Source organism: Acipenser ruthenus, chromosome 2 (assembly GCF_902713425.1).
Source record: "Acipenser ruthenus chromosome 2, fAciRut3.2 maternal haplotype, whole genome shotgun sequence".
NCBI lineage: Eukaryota > Metazoa > Chordata > Actinopteri > Acipenseriformes > Acipenseridae > Acipenser > Acipenser ruthenus.
In genome coordinates this window covers 106,413,891-106,432,921 of record NC_081190.1, presented here as the reverse complement: position 1 = coordinate 106,432,921, position 19,031 = coordinate 106,413,891, and the positions used below count along the sequence as shown (strand labels likewise).

The following is a 19,031-nucleotide window of genomic DNA, read 5'->3' as shown; positions in this document are numbered from 1 at the left end:
CCATATTTTGGATTTTTTTTTCTTTTTTTTTCTTTAGATGCTATAGTGCTACTTTGGATGTTAATTTATCATTTTGTGTTGTATTTTCACACTGGACACTGCAATTTCTTACTTGCAGAAATTATGCAAGCCCTTTATTTTAGTGGACCTGAAATTTCACGTGTTTATATATTTTTTAAATGTAGTGACTTTTATTTTAGCTTTTTTCACCTACAAATGTGTTTTTTTCATGATGTGGTTTTGTACTGTACACTGCAGCTTTAAAGTTTTAATGTTTGTTCTGTGAAAATAATGGACATACTGCAGCAGCTTTGAATTGTATTTCACCAGTCATTAAACATGTTAACTGCGCTTCTTGATTCTTTATTGTCACTGTGTGCTGTGCTCTACCTTTCAATTTTAAGTATGCCTAATTGTAAACATAATCTATCTATCTATCATTAAAAATACTCCTTCTGCAACACTGCCTGTAATTTCGCCACTGCCTGAGTCAACTATGTTAATTTTACATGTGGAAAATAGTCCAGTCAGACAGATGTAGGCCTAATAGCTTTATTTAGACAGTCTTATGACACCGGATAAGGAATTGTTCAACAGTTTTGCACTTTCCAAATTGCATTTTCCCAGAAATAATGTTGGTGAAATCAATATTTTTAAATATCATATTTAAGAAAATCAATTGCAAAGAAATTAAAACTATATATGTGGACATCTAAAAATACCATTTAAGTGTAATTAAAGCAAAGCCAGTGGTGAAATCCTATAATATAACCAGCCAATTCTGGAATAGGAAATACATGCGTATTGATCACTTTTATAGGGACAGAGCTCATTAAGAACATAAGAAAGTTTACAAATAAGAGGAGGCCATTCGGCCCATCTTGCTCATTTGGTTGTTAGTAGCTTATTGATCCCAGAATCTCATCAAGCAGCTTCTTGAAGGATCCCAGGGTGTCAGCTTCAACAACATTACTGGGGAGTTGGTTCCAGACTCCCACAATTCTCTGTGTAAAAAAGTGCTTCCTATTTTCTGTTCTGAATGTCCCTTTATCTAATCTCCATTGGTGACCCCTGGTCCTTGTTTCTTTTTTCAGGTCAAAAAAGTCCCTTGGGTCAACATTGTCAATACCTGTTAGAATTTTGAATGCTTGAATCAGATCGCCGCGTAGTCTTCTTTGTTCAAGACTGAACAGATTAAATTATTTTAGCCTGTCTACAAATGACATGCCTTTTAAACCTGGTATAATTCTGGGCGCTCTTCTTTGGACTCTTTCTAGAGCAGCAATATCCTTTTCGTAGCGAGGTGATCAGAACTGAACACAATATGATGGGATCAGTGGATCTGGCCTTTCAGGTGACCTCAATATTTCTATACAACCCTGTGCCATCCTACCTACTGTAGCAGCAATAGGTTTTCTTTGTGGAAATCCAGTTTGGTTTCCTTGGTTTTATATCAGGAGTTACTGAACCTTGTGGATATTTGTGCTTGTTTTAGAGAACAAGACAGTGAAAGAGTAAAAGTATATCACAAATTTGATTTGTTTTATCTATTTTTGGTGGTTTTGAGTTTAGGGACAATGACACTGGTTGCAGTCAGGTGTAACAGGCATTGTTTTGTACACTTATTTACATGAGAGACGAGGCAAAGGGGATACGAGCTTGAGAAACAAATTGTGTTTAAGAACTGCAAGGTCACCCGCTTTGGCTTGGCATTCGTCTGTTTCAAAGGCACCGTGACAACAGGGGCTGTGAGGCCTCCCGTCTTCGTTAGTTCTCAGACCTCAATCTTGACCTGAACCCCCCCCGCCCCCCCGCAATACAGTCCTGGGCCTGCCAGGAGTAAAGATTAACAGTACATACATATTTTAAACATGAGTGCAGGAGTGAGCTGGGGAAATAGGATGTAGAGGAGTTTGGATGAAGAATATGTGGGGATGAAAACAATTAATATATATATTAAAATAGGGCCTTTTACCCATTCTTAAAAAACTCATTACAAACTTCAAGGAGAATCACAAGCATTAGATTAGTAGTAAAAATACACTTTTGAGCATACCACTACTGTAACTAAAATCAGAAATTTCATTACAATTAAAATGAACTAACAAATACATTCAGGAGAAAGCAATATGTGGAACACATTTAATAAGAAGGCCTGCTGGTGACTCTTTATCCCTTTCCCCTCCCAGGAGGCATCATATTCCATAGAACCTTCCCGAAACACCATTTAACCACCGTGATAAGACCTCAGAAGATAGATAAGAAGCTATCCGTGTAGAGTATTGATTTTTCTCTGACCTGTTTGTGTAACAAAAGCTTGGAGTGGTGATGCACACGTTGCTTTCAGTAATGGCTGAAATCTTGTTCAATTTCATTCATATGGGTGAATAAATATATTTTATTATACTGTACATGTGTATATATGAATACAGATAGATGATATATGCATTTAACCTGTAAATGAGAGGTTGGTCTTTGTTGAATCCCATGTATTCAATTATAAACGTTTTACTAAGTTGTATTTATATTATTCATATAGTAAAATAATGTCTGTACAAAAAAGTTAAACTTCAAACATAAGTCTGCTGTTAATTTGAACCCTAACCCCTATTCACACTTTTATACAGTTTCAGTGCTACTATATTTACATCACAAGGAAGGCTGTATTACTTACTTTTATAAGTCTATAACTATTTGAATGCTAATATACTTAACTATCAGTCCTACATCAGATACAGAAGAAATTAATGTTACACCCACAAACTCGTGCTATACAGTATATACATTTCACACTCTTGTCTTTAAATAAAGGATGTGAAGGTGATTTACATCCTATTCACACTACCAGTCACATGTTAAAAACATGCTTGCGATTGCACAATAATTAGGCAGTTCAATAACTTTCCAATCTCCCATATCTAAACCTGCTACAATCAAGAATATCAGTCTAGGCATGTTAGTCCATAAAGTCCATTCTCACATACTTGATATCTTCTAAAGAGGAGGTAATCTATTACTGTCGTCTGGGGAATGTTTATACACAGACGTGATGGAATAAATCTGCAATCTGATTTAACGGTGATATATGGGTTTAAACACAGCAGAAAACAATCAATTGAACAATGTTTCCAGTAATTAAGCAGTAGAGCCCTGATTAAACGGTGTTGCCACCTGAGAAGCCCAATTTCAAAGCAAGGTCAACTACCAAAGTAATGCTCTCTAGTCACAGTTTTATTGCTGTAGGAAACCGCCAAACAAGACCTTTATTTCTAGTTTAAACATTGAAATCTTTATATGACAAATTTATTGACCAGTCATCCAGTGAGCTATAGGCTGATCAACTAAACATACTGAAAGTGACAACCTAAAGTACTTATTATTATTATTATTATTATTATTATTATTATTATTATTTATTTATTAGCAGACGCCCTTATCCAGAGCGACTTACAATTGTTACAAGATATCACATTACACATTATTTCACATTATACAGATACTACATTATTTTATATACAATTACCCATTTATACAGTTGGGTTTTTACTGGAGCAATCTAGGTAAAGTACCTTGCTCAAGGATACAACAACAGCGTCCCCCACTGGGGATTGAACCCACAACCCTCCGGTCAACGGTCCAGAGCTCTAACCACTACTCCACACTGCTGCCAGTTGGCCAGTTCAGTTGATCCAAACATTTTCCATTAATTTAAACAAATAGTTAGAGTGGATTTTGCATTCAGGCTTGGCAGCATGCAGTCTTATTATGTTTGTTGCTTGTTCTCAAATGAAACTAATAAAAATTGTGTGGTCTGAAATCCGGTCTTCATTGGGATCTCCCAGTGTGCTGGACTGAGCTCAGAAGACCCTTCATTGGCTTTTTGGCATGATTACTAAAATACGATTTTACAAAACTCACACTCTACCTGAGCTCTTAATCTGTATTACACCTACACTCTACCTGAGCTCCTGATCTGTATTACACCTACACTCTACCTGAGCTCCTGATCTGTATTACACCCACACTCTACCTGAGCTCCTGATCTGTATTACACCTACACTCTACCTGAGCTCTTAATCTGTATTACACCTACACTCTACCTGAGCTCCTGATCTGTATTACACCTACACTCTACCTGAGCTCCTGATCTGTATTACACCTACACTCTACCTGAGCTCCTGATCTGTATTACACCTACACTCTGCCTGATCTCCTGATCTGTATTACACCTACACTCTACCTGAGCTCTTAATCTGTATTACACCTACACTCTACCTGAGCTCTTAATCTGTATTACACCTACACTCTACCTGAGCTCCTGATCTGTATTACACCTACACTCTACCTGAGCTCTTAATCTGTATTACACCTACACTCTACCTGAGCTCCTGATCTGTATTACACCTACACTCTACCTGAGCTCCTGATCTGTATTACACCTACACTCTACCTGAGCTCCTGATCTGTATTACACCTACACTCTACCTGAGCTCCTGATCTGTATTATACCCCACACTCTACCTGAGCTCCTGATCTGTATTACACCTACACTCTACCTGAGCTCCTGATCTGTATTACACCTACACTCTACCTGAGCTCTTAATCTGTATTACACCTACACTCTACCTGAGCTCCTGATCTGTATTACACCTACACTCTACCTGAGCTCCTGATCTGTATTACACCTACACTCTACCTGAGCTCCTGATCTGTATTACACCCTACACTCTACCTGAGCTCCTGATCTGTATTACACCTACACTCTACCTGAGCTCCTGATCTGTATTACACCTACACTCTACCTGAGCTCCTGATCTGTATTACACCTACACTCTACCTGAGCTCTTAATCTGTATTACACCTACACTCTACCTGAGCTCCTGATCTGTATTACACCTACACTCTACCTGAGCTCCTGATCTGTATTACACCTACACTCTACCTGAGCTCCTGATCTGTATTACACCCTACACTCTACCTGAGCTCCTGATCTGTATTACACCTACACTCTACCTGAGCTCCTGATCTGTATTACACCTACACTCTACCTGAGCTCTTAATCTGTATTACACCTACACTCTACCTGAGCTCCTGATCTGTATTACACCTACACTCTATCTAAGCTCCTGATCTGTATTACCCCTACACTCTACCTGAGCTCCTGATCTGTATTACACCTACACTCTACCTGAGCTCCTGATCTGTATTACACCTACACTCTACCTGAGCTCCTGATCTGTATTACACCCACACTCTACCTGAGCTCCTGATCTGTATTACACCTACACTCTACCTGAGCTCTTAATCTGTATTACACCTACACTCTACCTGAGCTCCTGATCTGTATTACACCCCACACTCTACCTGAGCTCCTAATCTGTATTAATGAATGAATGAATTTATTTACTTAGATTAGTACAGTTGTTGCTTTTGAAAAATAAATAACATATTTCTAGAGTAGGTACAATTGAGTAAATTTCTGACCCGTTAATAACATTCAGACATGTTTTATGATACAAGATACTGTAGTGTTTTAGGGTACAATGTGTAGTCCAGTGGTTAAAGAAAAGGGCTTGTAACCAGGAGGTCCCCGTTTCAAATCCCACCTCAGGCATCTGCTAAAGAAACAAATAATACAATACATTCCTGACTCATGAACATTTTACTGCTTGTCACTGAGCAATTTCTGCTAGCTTTATGTTGTTAGCATGCCTCCAAACTGAGCAATTCATGCTTGACGTAATCCACAGCCATGGCCACACGTTTTGCATCACCTACAATTTTAGGATTGAGATATAACAAAACAAAACAAAACAAAAAACAATACGAACATAATTTAGATATTTTATTTAACATCATCATCATGTAATCAAAGAAACTACAAAATGACAAAAGTTTACTGGAAGCCATAATAGTAGTACAGTATTTCATCATGTCACATTTTTCATTTTTTGTTGAGTATATGGGAAACTATAAAGCGGTATATAATTCAGTATGTTAACATAATATTATTATAATAGCAGATTTCATTGACTTTAAAATGAGTTAATTTTATAGGGTGATGCAAAACTTTTGGCCAATGGCTGTATGTCTTCGCTGGTGAATACAAAATGAAATATCACTTTTCTTTCTGAAACTTTAGCTTGCGTGCATATTTCATTTGACCTACCGTTCCAGGATGGCTGAAATTATATTCAAGGTTGGACACTGGCATGTTAAATTAGTAGTTAATCTGAATCCAGGAAAAGGGAAATTACTATTAGGGAAGAGCATGATAAACAGCAAGACTCCATGTCAAGCTAGGTGTGATTAATGGGTTACCAGCTGTGCAATGAGATAACTATAACTACAAAGAGCACATATGTGTCTGTAGTAATTAACCTTCAGGCTTCACTATACTGTATTTATAAAACTGACTCTATTGAACTTTGCTGTTGCATTCTACATAAAAGGAAATGCTCCTTTGTATTGGATTCCCATTTAAAATTCAATATTCAATGTCATATTAAACTATTGGAATTAAGTGTCTCATTATTATAAACCCATTAACCTAGTGTATTTTATTTTTGATCTGAAGTAGATTTTCATGCTTCCTGTCATCACAGATTAATGTCAGAACCACTGCTTGTCAGTTTCACAAAAGCAAAATATTGTAGCAATAACAGTGATTTGTATGCCCGATGTTTGGCAAAAAAATGTCTGTGATTTCATAAATGGATTTAGCCTTCATCTTTTGAAGACGAAATCCAATGATGGACAAATACATGAGCTGGCTGTTCTCATATTCTTTTTGTTTTCTTAAGTTCTTAATGTTTTCCTTTATTTTCCGTTTCTCTTAGCTACTCAACAAATCAAACAAATCATATACAGTATCTTCCCCAGTTTCAGGCATGGACGTATAACGCTGTTATATGAATTATTATCTGTGAAGTGTAGGTACAATAAATAGGTCGTTTTGATGAGTACCAAACCTGACAAGGCTTCCTTACAACCCGTAACACCAACAAATAAATAAAGAAATCTCCTCGTTTTATTCTCTGTAGATACACAGGCATCCATTTTTCACTCTCAGCTGTGTATATACAGATGACCCGGTCTGTTAAGCACATTTCTTAGGGACTGCTGCCATCTGCCTGTAAAAAAGAAAACTGCGTACACTTTTACAGTACAGTTTTCTTATTTTTTCATTGAAGCACGTTAACAAGACGTGTTAAACTTTGCAGATGCACATATATAAGCGTCTGCACGCTATTCTCACGGGCGTGACAAATTTGGACTAGCATGCGCTCCACATGGAAATCGCGGGATAAGCAGCTGGGTGGTTAAAGGAAAAGGTTGAAATTGCTGGATTATATTTTTAAATACCGTTTTTGTTTTGAAGATGGTATCAACAATCTTTAGGTTTGTGTAGTCCTGGGAACAGCCATTTTGGAGGGTGTGTGTGATAATGTAAGGCTTTAATATAGCTAGGAGCGCACCCAATATAAGTACATGGGGGAATGATAACATAGGGACTCTTGACCGGAGGGTCGTGGGTTCAATCCCAGGTGGGGGACACTGCTGCTGTACCCTTGAGCAAGGTACTTTACCTAGATTGCTCCAGTAAAAACCCAACTGTATAAATGGGTAATTGTATGTTAAAAAATAATGTAATTGTATGTAAAAATAATGTGACAATTGTAAGTCGCCCTGGATAAGAGCATCTGCTAAGAAATAAATAATAATAATAATAATAATAATAATAATAATAATAATAATAATAATAATAATAATGTTATCTGTAATGCATGCATTTATTCTGTGAAGATATTCCAGGGTAAATAAGTTGAAGGAACCCAAATGTTTTGAAATAACGGATTTCAGTCAAGGGAACTTAATATACTTTCGTTATGGATAATGTGTTTTGGAATAGTCCAGCAGAGGGGCGAGTGTGAGCAAAGGTATATATACTGGGGCCGGCTGGGGATAGGTGACAGACTCTGGCTGGAAGTGCAGTGAGTAGCCGTGTGATCAGAGAGGTCTGAAAGTTACAGTACTGTGTGCCCACTGTTTGATATTATAAACAGTTGGATACATTTTTGTTTGTTTTTTTTAACTGTTTATTTATTTATTTATTTATTTGTGGGCCTGAAAATAAATATTCCATCTGCATTGCAATTGATTCTCCTGTCTGTTTCCTGCAGTACATCAGCCACTTGACCACACTATCTTCAGTACCCGAGCAGCCTACAGCGTTAATTGGGTCTCAGACTCTGCTCGCTGTCTCATTCATGTTTTGCTTGCCCCCTGAACATTCTATTATCGAAAAATTATTACTTTCCGTTCCACCAAACAAGCTTGTCCGTCTCTACCATATGTCACTACTTACAAGATTACAACATCACTTCATCTACTCTGAGTTCATTTTTCCCCCTCTAACCTCCTTTTCATGGATTCAAACGCTGCTACGAGGCATCCTACAATCGCTTCGGGTCGTCCATCCCCAAAACTGCCCATGACTAAAGAAGTCCTGGAATCCCTTGTCAACATTCTTAACTTCAGCAGCTTCATCCCATACAAAGACAGTTTCTGAAAGTAATATTTACCTGTACATACTGCAGATTCCTCCGGTGTGGCGAAATCGCCTTCCGCACCCAGGCTTGCGATCCCTCTTCTGACCTCTGTATCACAGACCACCATCTTCATCCTCAGGTCACATATTACTTACATTTAACAAAATTACGTTGTTCATTCTTTCTCTGCTCTTTCCAGCTACACGTCGATGCGCCCGACGCCAAAACATCTGAACCTCTCTTCCTCACCCTAGAAGGATCAGTCTTTTCCAGGATGCGACCAACTGCATTCATCTCTCTTACGCACCAGATTTCCTTCTGATAATTTCTCAGGACATTCTTTCAGATCGAAGGGGGGTAGGTAGGTGGCTTAGTGCCACTTGCCTAACTGCTGTTTGTTGGGATCTTCTTTTTAAGTAGTTCAGTCAGAGGCGGCCTTATCCTTTTTTGGTTTGCTATTAGTTTAGCATCATTTCCATAATAGATCCAGTGCTCATTGCCAAGGTCATAAACATGTCTGTTCTGTGGTAAATCTGTAGTGCCTATCTGTCGCGGGCCATCCCCGAGTGATCCAAAAGACCCCCAACGACTCCTTCACCTTCTTAATCAAACAGGCAGACAAGGAAAGCTCACGTACACAAACGTACAATTTTATTCTCCCGGACAAACAAGTGAACACAAGGTAGTATGAGGCACTGTGATAAAGAGTGAATGACCATATTGGGGGGAGCGCGTAGTTGCACGTACCTGGAAAGACTCTATTGCAATCAGCTGCGGGGCGGCCCCCTATTGGAGAAACCATGGCGACGGGTTGATTGCAGGGAGGACTTTGTGGGTACAAAGGGGAAGCAGCTACGTCAATACACCACCTGTAATGTCAGTACATGGTGAACATGATTAATTATTTCACACTTTTATTTTATCACAAATCTGTTTGCACATTTTTATTTTGGTTTGTAGTTTCACTTTGTTCTAATTTGAATAGCACTGCTAACCCCTGTCTGCCTTGTGGCACTTGAGACTAAACTATTATAATTAGTATATTCTCTTGCGGCACTTGAAACTAAAATATTACTGTGAGGCGTGTGAGTATTAATGGAATGTCCAGACAGCAATTTACGTGCAACCAAATATTTTTTTATTATTATTTTTAGTTACACGATAAAAAAAACAAAAAGAATGGCGTGAGGGAGGGGGGTGCTGGAATAAATAACAAAAGAATGGAGAGTTCGTATTTTCCTCAGTCCTCTTCATGATATCCTGGACATGGGAGGGATAAAAACAAAGGAGACGTTACTACGTATTCCAAACACTGTAAAAACAAACCAAAACAAACTATACAGTGTCTCCCTCAAGCCCAGTAACCCTGCCTATGCTTTCAAGGACCAACCCCGAACACAGAAGCACGTTCCCTTTAGTATGCAAAGCCCCGCCCCTGTACTCAATGGAACACCAATCCCAAACTGACAAGTGTCCTTACAACTCACTTGACTCAAGTGGCTGGAATTTAAATACTCGCACTTCCGCCCCTCACCAAGGTGACGCCCCTCATAAAGATGACTTTCGTCATGGTCACGAGACCTTGGTAAGGGAAGTCCCGAGTTGGCTTGATGCCTTCTAATGTCGGGAGGCTGAATTACAGACCGAAACCCCTTTGACTCATCACAATTACCATTTTATATCTCCTTGAATCCAGGCTGGTGTGGGTTCTGGTGGCCTCCTTGCGTCAAATTCTTGTACTCCACTTGTGTAAAATCTTTGCTTAATTTGCAATATTACTTTGCCTTTAATCTCTGTCTTTTAAATTTTAAAGTGTTTTGTTTTTATAATAAATTATTGAAATATTTTTAAACTTTACTCATGTCTCTGCTTACCTTCATTTAATTGAAAGGGGTCTGCAATTTGGGGAACCTGGCCATACACATTATAAAAGTGTTTCAACAAAAACTGGGCAAAATTCCCAATGTGGCGTAGTCAAACAAAATAACAATTACATAACGGGCGCGTTTTGCTATACAATGATGAACACTGGAGGACAGTTCAGGAAATTGAGGGAGAGCATTCTCATCGTCTTTGAGTGACCCAAAACCACTACAAGACATTTCAGTTTTTGCTCTACTTGTTTCCTCAGAATTAGGAAGTAAACTATGTGCAAAATGTTTATTTCCAAGTCAGTTACCTTGTATAGCTAGTTTCCTATGGGCAAGTCCAGCAGTTATTAGCAGTTAGCAAGCAAACCGAACTAAGTTAGTTTGCCAAACAGACCAAGACCACCTGTGTAGTATACTTTCGCTTTATACTTGATGGTGTACAATACAATGTTATTTTGTTATAAAACACAATTGTTACTTAGTTCCCAATGACACACAACCTTTCAACAAAGTTGCTGGAATGTTTAAATTGAGTTACGATGTTGCTACAAGGTTGTGTGTTAGTGGCTTCTCAGTGACCGCATGAAGCATGTGAAGCTAGAGAACTATAAACGTCTCCAATACAAGCCGGGTCTGCTGGCAAATACTGTAAATAAAGGCATTTAATTGAAGTTTTATGTTTATATATATATATATATATATATATATATATATATATATATATATATATATATATATATAGTGGTTTGCAGAAGTATTTACCCCCTACCAATAAACATTTTGCTGAATTACAAATAATGTGTGCGCAGTTTTTCAAAATAACTTTTTTTATTCAAAGCTGTAGTGGTTAAACTGAACACTGTTATATCAGGAGGGAAATTACATGTTAGCTTGCGAGGTTCGGGGGGCGTGGAGCTGGGGGGGCGGCTAATCTCTAATCTTTCAATTTTCTAATCTTCAGTTAATTAGTTTCTATTTACTATTTAAGACCTGATCACCTGCACCTTTTCCGTCTAGTGTTTCGTTTTTTGAATCCTGACTGGTAGTGTTCGCATTACTCCCGAAAAAAAAAAAAAGACCATCGCAAGATTAACACGCGCAGTCTTACCTGCTTCCAAATGGAAAAGCTTTCAGTTTACGCATTCCCTTCCGACTCAGACAAGTTCCTGCCTCCGACCCCTCCACCGGTCCGTCTTTGTCAGGCATTCCGTTCCTCGTCCCGGTCCGTGACCGCGCCAGCCCCGTCAGCCAACCTTGCTTCCACCCGGCGTTCAGCTAGGCAAGAGCGGGGCCCAAAGCGCGGTTCCGCTAGCCAGCTCCTACTGCAGCTCCACTACAAAGATTGGACGACACCTAAGCTGCTGAAAGTACTCTTTGAAAAGTCCATTCCTATTCCCGTCGGCGGAGATCGCATGTCCCTATTTGTTACCTATTGTGAAGCCTTGTCAGCCGAGCCGATTCCCCCCCCCCCCCCCCCCACTTGCAAGCTTCAGCTGTCAGGCCCTCCTCTTCTGCTACTCTCTCCGTTCCTGTTCCTGCTGCGCATACGCAAGACTCTGCTTTCGCAGCCCAGCTCCCCCCGGCGGCGCAGTCAACGCAGCCACAGCATCTGCCACAGTCACTCACCCCGCCCATCCCCTCCTCCAGCAGCGCCCCTCAGGTCACTTTTAATCAGCTGCAAACTCTGCTCCAGCCTATTATAGACTCTCAGCTAGCTCTCAGCGCCCGTCTTGACAAACTGGAAAATCCTGCTTTGGCTCCACCCGCCTTCAGTTCCAGCACTCCTGCTTATACCCTTGGTACGTCTTTTTCAGTACCCCCCCCCCCCCCCCCCCCGTTCCTCCTCCAGAGTTCAATCTCTCCTCAGCCACTGTAGCAAGTTCCTCTTCTCCCCGTGCTATTACCAGCCATTCTATTTCACCAAAAATTCGAAAGCAAATAATCGAAGGCAAGGATGTTAATCTTGTCTCTATTCTCATTGCTTGTTCTGAGTTTTTAGATCACAGAGTGGTCGACTGTTTCGGTCACTCTAAAATCCCGCGACCCACGTCTTCAAAAAAGCCTTTCCGTGGGAGAATTCGTCCTCGCTTTCTCCATTTATCGCGATATTCTCTGTTCTGTTTATCCGCACAGATTACAAGAGTTAAATCAGTATCTCTTTTTGGTTGTCGAATTGGCCGTGCGCTACGGAGGCGCTTTGTTCTATCAATACCACCGTGCTTTCTCAGCCAAAGCTGCTGCCACCCTCTCAGCCGACAACCGTATTATCGATTGGTCCCGTTTCCGACACAGATCTTTTCACCCGGATCTTCAGTGGAATTCGTCCCAATGCCTGCAGCGCATGTGCCTCCACAGTGCACTCCTCTTATCTATGCCCTAAGACAGCAGCTAGTTCTCTTCAACCCATTCATCATCCCTTGCCTTCTCTTCTCAGTTCAAGACATCTTGCCCCTGCTTCCATCCATGCTTCAGCTCCTCCCACCAGATCTCAAGCCAGAGATATCTATGGCCGTCCCATCAAGTTTACAGGTGGCAGGCAAATATGCAATAACTTTAATACTTCCGCCTGCTTCAACAAAACCTGCAAGTACCTGCATGCCTGCAGCTTCTGCAACGACGCCCACTCACGCTCCATATGTCCTCTTACAGCGAAGTGACAATCAAAGTTACTTCAAGTTTCTACTCCTATCAACGTCCAGGCTCTCGCTAATGCGCTACAAAATCATCCAGATAAGCTGTTCGTCTCTTATCTAATTAGCGGACTTACAAATGGCTTTTTTACTGGCATTTCTCACATTCCTTCGGAGTCTCATATCTGTCAAAATCTCCGCTCTGCCATTTCTGAGCCACAAGTCGTCAGTTCCCTTCTCCAAGCCGAAGTCAACAAAGGCTTCATTGTCGGCCCCTTTTCAGCACCCCCCTTCACTACCTTTCGTATTAATTCCATAGGCATCGCTACTCGTAAGTATTCCGGCAAGAAACTCCTTATTATTGACTTATCCGCTCCTCGGGGCGCTTACACACGCAGCATTAACTCCCTCATTTCAAGCGAGGAGTTCTCTCTTCACTACATTAAGCTCTCAGATGCCATTCATTTCATCAAAATTGCAGGTCACGGAGCCTGGCTCGCCAAAGCCGATATCTCCGATGCATTCAAGGTCATGCCTATTCACCCTTCCCTCCGTCACCTTTTCGGGGTCTGTTGGGCAGACAAGTTCTATTTCTCCACCCAGCTCACTTTCGGCTGCCGCAGTAGCCCAAAAATATTCGATTCCTTGTCAGAAGCCCTCTGCTGGATTCTGCTCAACTCCTATCATGTCCCCTTCCTCCTCCATCTAATGGATGACTTTCTGCTTATTTCCCCGCCGTCAGAGCCTCCAGCCCAAGCAATTAATCAGCTAAAGACCCTCTTTTCCTCAGTCGGTGTCCCTCTTTCTCAAGAGAAAACCATTGGCCCTGTTAACTCCCTGGAATTCCTCGGCATCTCACTCAATACAGTGTAATTCGAAGCCAGCCTGCCTCCTGCCAAACTCCATCGCTTACTTTCACTCATTAACAATTTTCAGATCTCCTCTTTCATTAAGAAGAGGGACCTCCTGTCTCTCCTCGGCCATTTTAATTTCGCCATTCGCATCATTCCCCAGGGCAGAACATTTATTTCACGTCTCCTAGCCCTCTCATCAACGGTCAAGAATATGAATTCTCATGTGAAAATTTCAGCCGAAGCCAGGAAAGACATAAAGATGTGGATCAGTCTCCTTTCTAACTGGAATGGCCTCTCTCTATTTTACGACGATTTCATTTCAGCCCCCCATGACCTTGCCCTCTTCACTGATGCCTCATCCATCGGATTCGGCGGGTTCCTTGTTCCTGAATGGTTCTCTAGCACTTGGCCCCCTGAAATTCAGCTCCTTCCCCCTCAAGAGAAATCTACGGCACTTCTAGAAATGTATCCAATCGCGGTGGCCGCTGCCCTCTGGGGTCACCAATGGTCAAGAAAATCAATTATTTTCTTCAGCGATAACAAACCCACAGTACACATCATTAACAAAGGATGTTCTTCATCCCCCCTCATTATGCGCCTGCTCCGTCGTCTCATATGGTCATCTGTATCTCTCAACTTCCTAATACAAGCTTGTCATCTTCCGGGTACCCATAATAATGCTGCGGATGCTCTTTCTCGCCTACAGGTAGCCAAGTTCCGTCAGCTGGTTCCATCTGCCTCCCCAAACCCCCTCCAGACCCCACAGTTTCATCAGCTATTTCTGGACTGAACCCTACCCTCCGCAACCTCCTTCAATCCGCTCAAAACTACATGTCTACAGCCCTCACCCCTTCTTCAAGAGCTTCTTATTCTACGGCCTGGTCAGCATTCCTAACCTTCTGTGCTCATAATCATATCCACCTGTGACAAAGAGAGAATGAATTCTTGTTTTAGATCTCCCTTCCGACCGGTGAGGGCTGTGGAGAGGAGGAACAGGCAGAGCCACGGTGCGCAATGTCATCAACCCAGACGGGGAGCGCTGTGGCAATCGCGCATTGGTCAACGGCGATTGCCCACGCTGCCCAATGGGAGCGGGACGGAGCGTACAAAAGGGGGCGTGGCCCGGGGCTCTGTTCCTTCTGGCAAGGTACAGTGCGTGAGAGAGAGAGAGAGAGAGAGAGAGAGAAACCGAGCAGAGAAACAGAGGAAGGGATTTGGATAGCAGGTTCTTTGCTATTTTGGATTTGTGTGCTAACCCTTCTGCACTTTGTATTTTTAGAGCACTAACGGGACGCTCCGGGAGTACGCCGCAGGAGCGACAACCCGGAAGTGCTGGGTTTATTACCCCCCCCCCGTGTTTTGGATCACAAGAGGAAGACGGATTGGTTTTGTTGTTTGTTTATTTTTGGGACTGCAACCCCTTTTTCCCTTTGTTTAGTCGGGTTACACATCGCTGTGTATCCCGGCGTTATTATAATTATTAGTTTAGCAGGTTACACAATGCTGTGTATCCTGGCGTCATTATTGTTGGTTTTCTTTGTGTGGCAAAATAAAACCAAGGCGCTTAACGGCATAACGGACTGGAGTCTCTTGATTTACACCACATTACGCCTGTCCTAACATACCCACTCAGCTACCTGTCACACGTGGTGTCAGAAGTGGGATGGACCCCGCTGCTTTATCTGCGATTCTGGAGGCGTTGGACAGCCGGAGGGAGGCTGAGGAACGGAGGAGGGAGGAGCGGTACACAGCCCTCATCGAAAGGGTCGATAATGGGGATGACGTCGGCGGCAACCGGCCCCGTGATGGTGGCCCCGAAGGCCCGGGCTCAGAAGATGACGGCGGAGGATGACCCCGAAGCCTACCTCGTAGCCTTCGAACGGCTGGCTACCACCGCAGCATGGCCCCGGGAGTACTGGGCAAGCCAACTTGGCCCCTGCTTGATGGGAGAAGCGCAAGCAGCATACCGGGCCATGACTGATGAAGACGCCAGCCAGTACGAGTTGGTGAAGCAGGCTATCCTCCGCCGCCTTAATATCACGGGGGAGACCCACCGAGTCCGCTTCCGGGAGTTCCAGCGACCAGCAAACACCCGGCCCAGGGTGGTGGCCCAACGATTGTGCGACCACATGGCGCAATGGCTGAACCCCAGCCAGAAAACTGGGATACAGATGGGGGAAGCCATTGTAATGGAACAATTTTGCCATGTGGTCGGGGCGGAGACGCAGGCGTGGATACGCCGGCACAATCCCACCACTCTGGAACAGGCCGTGGCCCTGGCGGAGAATTTTGAGGACTCCCTCGTGTCCGCCCGCACCACGTTGCTGGACTGCACCCCTCCCTCCTCTACTAAAGGACCACCACCGAACCTCGCTCCCGGACCACGACCCAGCAAATCACCAGCCCCGTCGGGTCATCCAGCCCCCTTACCGTGGAGGCAGAGGTTGGCCCCCAGCTGGGGTAGAATGGCTCCCCCTGCCCCGCTGACATACCAACAGCGGGACAGATACGTAACACCCTCACCCTCTGCCCCTCCAATCTGTTTCAGGTGCCAGCAGTCGGGACACATCGCGAGATACTGCCCAGCCGCTATGGAATGCGATGTGGCTGCGTGTCACCTGGCGTCTGAGACGGGTAAGAAATGGGGAAAAGGTCGGGAGGGCCCGTGTATTGTTGATGTGGCGCTGGGGAATGTGAGTACCCACGCATTAGTGGACACAGGGTGTGAGCAAACTCTGATTCGAACAGCTCTCCTTGGCGGTATGTCGTGGCAGCCACAAGGCCAGGTGGCGATCTCCTGTATCCATGGGGATACGGCGACATACCCCACTCTAAAAGTATATTTATCGGTAGGCCCGATAAAGCGCCACCTAGTAGTGGGGGTGGCCGAGAAGTTACCACACCCAGTTATTCTGGGTCGAGACTGGCCGCAATATAAAGATTTACTAAAAGTACCGGCAGCCTCGACCACACGTGTAAACACGGCAGATTCCCGAGGAAAGGAAGTCATTGGTACAGTTTTTCCTTTCCACGCCGAACTGTTTTCTCCCCTTTTCCGTCCTAGGAAAACACGTAAGGAGAGACGGAAGGAAAAGTGGGAGGGCGCATCGATGAGACACGGCTGGGGACTGGCGGGGGAAGGTTCTGATGGTCCCAAACGCCAATCGAAGGGGGTGGGGACACAGTGTGACCGGGCGGGCGAGGTTACTGGACCCTCGAGGGCAGACACTACTCCAGCCCCCGTTGATATCCCGGACGTGTGGGCCTCAAGCGCGGACCTAGTGTGGGAGCAAAACAACGACCCCACACTGGTGCACGCTTGGGAACAGGTCCGGTCTATTGAGGGTAAGGATGTTGATGGCATTGGGGCGCTGGTATATCCTCATTTCGTTGTAGAGGGGCACTTGCTATATAGAGTAAACCCCGCCCCGGGCACAGGACAGCCTGTCAAACAGTTGATGGTTCCCCCGTCCTGTCGACCAGAGGTCATGAGGCTGGCGCATGACGTCCCCTTTGCAGGACATCTTGGTGTTGACAAGACGAGGGACAGGATAATGGCTCGATTTTATTGGGCAGGGCTCTACACCAAGGTGGCGAAATATGTAGCTACCTGCCCGGACTGTCAGAGAGTAGCGCCGGGTCGAGTGCGCCCCGCCCCTTTGGTCCCACTGCCCATTGTCTCCATTCCCTTCGAACGCGTTGCAATGGACATAGTTGGGCCAGTGCTGCCTTCTGATTCCGGGTACACACACATATTAGTAATGGTGGATTATGCGACACGGTACCCGGAAGCAGTTCCGCTGCGGTCCACTAGTGCCACTGCAATTGCGAAAGAGTTAAGTCAGATTATGGCTAGAGTAGGGATCCCAAAAGAAATATTAACTGATCATGGAACAAACTTTTTATCGAAAACGCTACAGCAAGTGTATAAAATTCTAAAAATACGTCCCATCAGGACATCGGTTTATCATCCCCAAACGGATGGACTGGTGGAACGTTTTAACCAAACTTTGAAGCAAATGTTGAGACGGTTTGTAAGTCAGGAGCAGAAACATTGGGCTACTCTTCTTCCTTATCTCCTCTTCGCAGTGAGAGAGGTGCCTCAGAGCTCAACGGGATTTTCCCCCTTTGAGCTGCTGTATGGCCGGCAGCCACGGGGCATCCTCGACCTGTTGAGAGAAGGTTGGGAAGAACACAAGGGCTCCTCTAAAAATGTAGTGCAGCATGTGCTCCTACTGCGGGATCGCCTCGATTTAATTGGTCGATTGGCTCAAGACAATCTTAGATCGGCTCAACATCGGCAACAGCAGCATTACAATACTAATGCACGAATTCGAACCTTTCGGCCAGGAGATAAAGTAATGCTGCTTCTTCCGTCATTGGAGTCGAAACTGTGTGCTAAATGGCAGGGGCCATATGAGGTGATACGGGCTGTAGGAGTAGTGAATTATGAAATTAGACAGCCCGATCGCCGTAATAAAACAGAAATTTATCACGTCAATTTATTAAAGCCCTGGAAGGCAAGGGAGGTCTTATTCATAGCCCCAGGCGAGGTGGAGGATGACTTAGGACCCTGTATAGAGGCCCCTAGCCCCAGCCAGATTTCAATGGGGGAACAGTTACTTCCAGATCAGCAAATAGAATTGTGTAAGTTGATCGGGAAATTTGGGGATGTGTTTTCTGATGTGCCCGGCAGAACTAACCTTACCAAATATGCTGTTATTACTCCGCCAGGGGTCACTGTTCGGGAGAGGCCCTACCGGATCCCAGAAAGCCGGCGGAGTGGCGTCCAGAACGAGGTGAGGGCGATGCTTGAACTTGGGGTCATTGAGCCTTCCAGAAGCGAGTGGTGCAGTCCCATCGTTATAGTGGCCAAAAAGGACGGCACTAATCGCTTCTGTGTTGATTTTCGAAAGGTCAATGCTATCGCCAAGTTCGACGCCTACCCCATGCCTCGGATCGACGAACTCCTCGACCGACTGGGAACGGCCAGGTTCATCTCAACTCTGGACCTGACGAAGGGATATTGGCAGATCCCTTTGACCCGTGATTCATGTGAAAAAACGGCATTTTCAACTCCGGATGGGCTGTTCCATTTTAAAACCATGCCGTTTGGGCTACATG

The 19,031-nt window shown here is 43.7% G+C and overlaps 1 pseudogene; it reads left to right on the top strand.

The window, feature by feature from the left end:
• The first annotated feature begins 11,541 nt into the window (after positions 1-11,541).
• On the top strand, positions 11,542-14,697 carry LOC131697396 (uncharacterized; annotated as a pseudogene).
• The last annotated feature ends 4,334 nt before the right edge of the window (positions 14,698-19,031 follow it).